Genomic DNA, 7,954 nt, shown 5'->3' on the forward strand with positions numbered 1-7,954 from the left:
TCATGGCCCTCCCCAACTCAGCATCTCCCTATGGCTCCTGTTACAGGTGAAATCCACACTCCTAACCCCACCGCCTGCAGCCTGCAAAGCCCTGTGTGGCCTGTCCTGTGCCTCCTTCTCTGCATTTCACACCACACCACCCCCACGTCCCAGACACAGCAGACTGGCTTCCTTTGTGCCTGACATGCTCAGCCCCTTCCCATCTCAGGACCTCGCATTGCTGTTCCCTCTGCCTGCCATGCTGTTCCTTGATGTCCTTACTGGGCTTCTCCTCCTATAACTGAGACCTCAGCCCCAAGACTTCCCTGAAACCCTTCCTTTAAGTGGTGTTCTCATCCCAGTCCCACCCTTTCCATTTGCTTCAGAGCCATTGTTATCTGAAATAATCTAGCTTTTCCGTGTGTTTACCTCAATGTTTCTGGTAAGCAACGTTTATCAGGAAAGTTCACCAGAAGGCAAGCTTGCTCAGCACACAGTCTTGTCTTCATGATGGCTAGGCAGAGCATCCAGAACAAGGCCTTACATGTAAATACCTGTTGGAAAAAATGAGTGGAGAGGGGCTTCTCTTGTGGTTCAGTGGTTAAGAATATGCCTTTCAATGCAGGGCACATGGGTTCCATCCCTGGTACAGGAGGACCCCATGTTCCTCGGAGCAACTAAGCCTCTGCACCACAACTACTGACCCTGTGCTCCCAGAGCCTGTGCTCCATCACAAGAGAGGCGGTGACAATGAGAGGACTGCACACCTCAACTAGAAAAGACCTGCATATGGGAACAAGGACCCAACACAGCCAAAATAAATAAATAAAAAGGTAAACAATGGAGACCCATTGTACAGATAGGAAAATCTAGGCAGAAGGAATCTGTAACTCTGGGCTTCCAGCCCGGCTCCCCTCTCCCTTGGGATTCTCCTTCTTCCCATCCCCCCTTCCCCCACCCCTGGCTCCCAGGGTTGACGAGCTGGAGAAGGCAGGTAGGCAGCCACATAACCATTCCAAGAACTGAGAGAGATCCTGGTGCAGGGGGAGAATTAAACTCCCAGCTTCAGGGGCAGGTGGGCCAGAGGCGGTTGTCTGAGTCAGTGGGAGAGGGAGTCAGCCCCTCTCCTGGGGTTCCTGATGGGTCAGGTGTAGAACCGCAGATTACGCTCCACGCCAGTCCCCGGGGCCCGCCACGTGCAGAGCAGCTGGGCCCCGGGAGGAAGGATGCTCGCCAAGGAGGGGTAGGCCTGCTTGTTTGCTGGCTCCCGCCCGGATTTATGGTGCTGCCCTTGAGCGGGAGTCTCTGACGGAGATATATGGGCCTGCTTATCTGCTGGGAGTGGGCCCCACGCATGAAACAGCGGCTACTGTTGCAGCCACCGTGTGCGGCAGGAGATCTATGGCTCTTCCTCCTGGCTGGAGTTCCTCCACTCTGCAGCCGATGGGCCGACAGCCACTTAGCCAGGAGAGAAAGGCCCTGACCAGCGTGGTCCCTGGCAGTCGCAACGCTGGGTGGCTGAGAAGGATGGCGCTACCCAGTTCCCTCATGCCCACTGCTCTCAGCGGTGGCTCTGAGTGGCTGGACACCACCAACCGTAAATCCTATGATGGTCCAGACATAGAAGTCCAGGAGGGAGAGGCGTGGGGGAGAGTGGGACAGGAGGCTCGTGTGTACTGAGGGCGCTTCGTAAGTGCCAGGCATTTGCCACGTATACTACTTGCTGTCTCTGCCCTTGGCTGTTTGGGACATCAGCGTCATCAGCTCTTTCTCATCTGCAGAAGCTGAGACTCACGGACTTCCGTAGTGGTCCAGTGGTTGGGAATCCTCCTGCCAGTGCAGGGGACACTGATTTGATCCCTGACCCCGAAAGAGTCCACATGCTCGAGGGGTGACAAAGCCCATGCGCCACAACTACTGAACCTGCAATGAAGGGTATCACCTGCTCACCACAACTAGAGAAAGCCCTGCGCAGCAATGAAGACCCAGAGTAGCCAAACGTAAAAAAAAAAACAAAATCCAAGACTGGGCTTCCCTCATAGCTCAGTCGGCAAAGAATCTGCCTCTAACGCAGGAGACCCCAGTTTGATTCCTGGGTCGGGAAGATCCCCTGGAGAAGGAAATGGCAACCCACTCCAGTGTTCTTGCCTGGAGAATCCCATGGACAGAGGAGCCTTGCAGGCTACAGTCCATGAGGTTGCAAGAGTCGGACACGACTTAGTGACTAAATCACCACCAAGACTGGGAAGGAGAGGAAGGAGCTGCCCTTATGAAGCACCACATGCATTACCTTTGCTACTTAACATTTTTTTTTTTTCCACCTTAACAGGTGGACCTTTTTACCCCCTTTAGACATTAGGAGCTTAAACCTCAGCAAGGGGACAGTAAGGAGAAGAAAGGATGGGATGGCTACTGGTTGCACCCTTGCCCTGCCCAGACCTGAAGTTCTTTGCATGTACTTTGTCATCATCACAGCCAGTCAAGGAGATAGCTAGGTTCTACTGTCCCAATTGGATTAATGAAAAACGGGGGCCAGGGAGGTTGGTAATAGTGGGGGCAGGATAGAGCCAAGGTCCTTCCTCTTTCTGCATCACTTGGCCAGGCTGAGATGCTTCTTTGGGACCACACCGGAATCACTTTCTGGCTCAACACCAGAGATCAACTGGTGGGGCATGGTCTTCATTTTAAAGGGACCCCACAGCCCCAGTCCTCATCTGTTGTTTTCCCTCCTACTGGCACCTCCTTCTTGGGGGTACCCAATCTCCCCAGCCTTCTCCAGCCAGCCTGAGCGGCAGGCAGAGTCTGGGAAGTCTCTTTGGGATCTCTCTTCACAGCTGGAGCCTGTCAGACTGTCTCTCTCCTCCTCACAGGCAGTGCCAGCCCTGGGAGACTTACGGTAAAGGCACTTTGATCACAGAAACCCTGGGGAGCAGAAGCGAATGGGAAAGAGAGAGTGAGCGCATGTGAGAGAGATTTACATCCAAAGCCAGATCAGAGATTCCCGTCCCACCGCAGTTACGTGGGGACTCGGTTCTGTCACAGGGCCTGGCCAAGCAGCTAAGGACCGGGGCGGCGAGGCGCCAGCCTGTCCTTGGAAGAGGTCCCCTGGTCTGGCTGTCCTTCCTCTAACAGAGTCATCACATTTGGGGTGGAGAACCAAACCTCCCCTTTACTCCCCAACTCATTAGAGTCAGAGCACATCAGAGCCAGACGGCCCATAAAGACTCTCCCCACGTTTGGGGTCCGGAAAGTGTGGCTTGGGAGGAGAGTGACTGCCCAAGTCACAGGTTTACCAGGGGCAGGGCTGAAGCCAGGATCTGGAACTCTGGGCCGTGTTCTTTCCACAACAGCAGAGGAAGTGGAGGGAAGCAGTTAAGAGCCCAGACTTTGGATCAGGCAGGCCTCGGTCCAGAGGTGAGCCCAGCTCCAGCCTCGCTGCTGTGTGATCTGGGGCAGGTGTCTCAACATCTCTGCTCCTTCAGAGCATACACCCTGGTGAGGACTGCTGTGAGGCTCAAATGAGACGCGTGCCTGAGGAAAGCCCGACCCTGCTTGCTGTTGTCACCGCTGTCCTTGTTGTTGGGTTTCGTGATCAAGCAGAGCAGAGGAGGAGGAACAGAGCAGGCGGAGAGCAGGGCTGGAGGCAGAGTGTGAGGGCACACAGCTTCCTCCCCGAGTGAGGGGCCTGAGTCAGTGACCTGGGCTTCTTGGTGATCAGACCCTTGACATAGATGATCGCGTTTATTTCCCCCACTACCCTATGAGCTGAGTGGAACGATACCCATTTTACAGATGAAATGAGAACACTAATAAGGTTCAGAAAGTGAAAGTCTTAGTCTCAGTCGTGTCTGACTCTTTGAGACCCCACGGACTGTGGCCCGCCAGGCTCCTCTGTCCATGGGATTCTCCAGGCAAGAATACTGGAGTGGGGTAGCCATTCCCTTCTCCAGGAGATCTTCCCAACCCAGGGATTGAACCTGGGTCTCCTGCATTGCAGGCAGATTCCTTACCATCTGAGCCACCAGGGAAGCCCAAGCAATTCAAGCAACGTGACCCCGTTACCCAGTTGGTGAGATGGGCAGGACTGGAATCCTGGTCCCTGTTTTTGTTTTTCCATTTTGCCAGCGGCCCCTGAGGCCAGCCTCACTCTCCAGGGGTGCCTGTGTTTGCAGGGCATGAGATGGGCAGCCGACTCTGTTTCGATCCTTCTAAGAGGCTGGACCCACTCTAGCCTGGCCCGGATGGGGCCCCCAGCTTTCAGGCTCCCTCCTGGCTGAGTCCAGCCTCCCCCGACAGAGGGAGGCAGTGCTCTGGTTCTCGGGCCGTCACGTGGCCCACCTGGTCCTGCCTGTTTCCCTGGAGACAGGCGGGGTTGACTCGCCCCGAGTTGGTGCTGAGGGAGGGACAGTCTCCTTTGTTCCCCAGCTCCTGCCTGCGCTGTTGACTTAGGCTGGTTCTGTGGCTCTGATGGGAGAATAACACAAAACAGACCAGAATGTTGTTTCATAGTAAATTACTCTGATTTTTATGGTGCTGTGTATCTTGTTGCCTGACAAAGTATATCTAGTTTACCGTGGGAGTTTTTCTTGTTGAGTTTTAGCTCCTCTGCCCCCTGCCTCCACCCTCAGCACTTGATTACAACACAGAGAAGGACGTGGAAACCACTGAGTCCCCCTCAAGTTCACTTCGAGGAAACTGGGGCCCCGAGAGGTGAGATGCCAGCACCCAGGTCCCGTGGCAGGGCGAGATTCCAGGATCCCTCTTACACGGACCACAGCGCTGCCTGTGGGATGCACAGACGGGCAAGTCTGGGGGCCCTGTTCTCAGAGCTGCCCCCAACTCCTCTTGCTTAACACCAAGGCCAAGTGGGGGTGCTCCCCACCCTGCCTCACAGTCTGCCCTTTCAGGACCCATCATCTTGTCTCCTTTACCCCCAAAGCTAATATTTACTGGGGAGGAGTCCCCTTGAAGGCCATTGCTGAGGTTCTTGTAACTTGATTTGTATTAAAAGGCTGAGCATGTGCTATCCAAAAGTCTACAAGTAATAAATGCTGGAGAGGGTGTGGAGAAAAGGCAACCCTCTTACACTGTTGGTGGGAATGCAAACTAGTGCAGCCGTTATGGAGAACAGTGTGGAGATTTCTTAAAAAACTGGAAATAGAACTGCCATATGACCCAGCAATCCCACTTCTGGGCATACACACTGAGGAAACCAGATCTGAAAGACACGTGCATCCCAATGTTCATCGAAGCACTGTTTATCATAGCCAGGACATAGAAGCAACCTAGATGCCCATCAGCAGACGAATGGATAAGGAAGCTGTGGTACATATACACCATGGAATATTACTCAGCCATTAAAAAGAATTCATTTGAATCAGTTCTAATGAGATGGATGAAACTGGAGCCCATTATACAGAGTGAAGTAAGCCAGAAACATAAAGACCAATGCACTATACTAACACATATATATGGAATTTAGAAAGATGGTAATGATAACCCTATATGCAAAATAGAAAAAGAGACACAGATGTACAGAACAGACTTTTGGACTCTGTGGGAGAAGGCGAGGGTGGGATGTTTCGAGAGAACAGCATTGAAACATGTATACTATCTAGGGTGAAACAGATCATTAGCCCAGGTTGGATGCATGAGACAAGTGCTCGGGCCTGGTGCACTGGGAAGACCCAGAGGGATCGGGTGGAGAGAGAAGTGGGAGGGGGGATCGGGATGGGGAACACATGTAAATCCATGGCTGATTCATGTCAATGTATGACAAAAACCACTACAATATTGTAAAGTAATTAGCCTCAAACTAATAAAAATAAATGGAAAAAAAAAAAAGGCTGAGCATGTGGAACTGCTCTCTTAAAGAAAATACCAGCATACCAGCATATTTGAAATTGGGTACAGATTGGGAAAGGGGTATGTCAAGGCTGTATATCATCTCCCTGCTTATTTAACTTGTATGCAGTGTGTGTATGTGTGTGTGTGTGTGTGTGTGTGTGTGTGTGTGTGTGAGTCATTCAGTCGTGTCCAACTCTCTGTGACTCCATGGACTGCAGCCTGCCAGGCTCCTCTGTCCGTGGAATTCTCCAGGCAAGGATACTGGAGTGGGTTGCCATTTCTTTCTCCATATATGCAGAGTACATCATGCAAAATGCAGGGCTTGATGAAGCACAAACTGAAATCAAGATTGTCAGGAGAAATATCAATAACCTCAGATATGCAGATGACACCACCCTTATGGAAGAAAGCAAAGAGGAACTAAAGAGCCTCTTGATGAAAGTGAAAGAGGAGAGTGAAAAAGTTAGCTTAAAACTCAACATTCAAAAAACTAAGGTCATGGCATCCAGTCCCATCACTTCGTGGCAAATAGTTGGAGAAACAATGGAAACAGTGACAGACTTTATTTTCTTGGGCTCCAAAATCACTGCAGATGGTGACCGAAGCCATGAAATTAAAAGATGCTTGCTACTTGGAAGAAAAGCTATTACCAACCTAGACAGCATATTAAAAAGCAGAGACAATACTTTGCTGACAAAGGTCCATGTAGTCAAAGCTATGTTTTTTTTTCCAGTAATCATGTATGGATGTGAGAGTTGAACCATAAAGAAAGCTGAGTGCCAAAGAATTGATGCTTTTGAACGGTGGTGTTAGAGAAGACTCTTGAGAGTCCCTTGAACTGCAAGGCAATCCAACCAGTAAATCCTACAGGAAATCGGCCCTGAATATTCATTGGAAGGACTGATGCTGAAGTTGAAGCTCCAGTACTTTGGCCACCTAATGCAAAGAACTGACTCATTGGAAAAGACCCTTATGCTGGGAAAGACTGAAGGCAGGAGAAGGGGACGACAGAGGATGAGATGATTGGATGGCATTACCAACTCAGTGGACATGATTTTGAGTTAGCTCAGGGAGTTGGTGATGGACAGGGAAGCCTGGTGTGCTGCAGTCCATGGGGTTGAAAAGAGTTGGACACGACTGACTGACTTAACTGAACTGATGTTTAAAAACTGCCAGGATTGGTGGAACTGAGGTGACACCTTGAAACTCCCAGAAATTTCCTGGGCCCTCCATCCATCTGACTGCACTCCTCCATACCCCATTGCCAGGGAGCCAATGCTATTTGCTAGGCTTTAGGTGAGGTGTTCAAATACAAGTCACTCCAAGTATGCCAGTGCTGCCAGCATAACCAAGAACTTGCTAGAAATGCAAATGGGTAACCTGATCCCCTGGTGAGTGCACATACATGAGAGTTTGAGCAGGGATACTTTATTTTGGTTTAGTGTTTATTATTTACTTTTGGCTGTTCCGGGTCTTAGTCGCAGATCTTCCTTGCAGCATGAGAGATCTTAGTTCCCTGACCAGGGATTGAACCTGTGTCCCCTGTATTGGAAGGTGGATTCTTAACCACTGACTGCCAGGGAAGTCCTGAGAAGTGCTATTTTAAACCATACTTTTAACCTTCACTCATCCCCACTTCATAGATGCAGACCCTGAAGCTTATGAAGGGTCCATGGCTAGTCTGGGTGATGCTGTTATTAAGATATAGGGCTGGGATTCAGACTGATCCTTCTAATGCCAAAGGATCTTGGAGGATGGGGAGGGTTTCAACAGGAGAAGATGGAGAGAAGGGGCATTGAGAAAAAGTGACTGGAAGGTGGAGATATAAGATGGTGAGGGTGAGTTTAGGAAGAATATTAGAGTTATTTGGAAAGAGGCTTTGGCTCTTTTCAGCAGGCGATGGGGAACTACTGAAGACCTAGGAGCGGAGCATAGTCGCTCTATCAATCCCTCTTCCCAATAGGCCCTGCGTTGCAAGAGATGCTCCCAGGTCTGTCTAAAGGCATTGGGGGTCCTCGTGGCTGAGAGGTGTTCTTGACCCTTCTTTGAAGACTCTGGCTACACATCTGACCTCATAACTGGCTGCTGGTCTGAATTATCCAGCCCAGTGTGGAGCTCAGGGTCAGAT

Source organism: Odocoileus virginianus, chromosome 17, assembly GCF_023699985.2.
Source record: "Odocoileus virginianus isolate 20LAN1187 ecotype Illinois chromosome 17, Ovbor_1.2, whole genome shotgun sequence".
Lineage (NCBI taxonomy): Eukaryota > Metazoa > Chordata > Mammalia > Artiodactyla > Cervidae > Odocoileus > Odocoileus virginianus.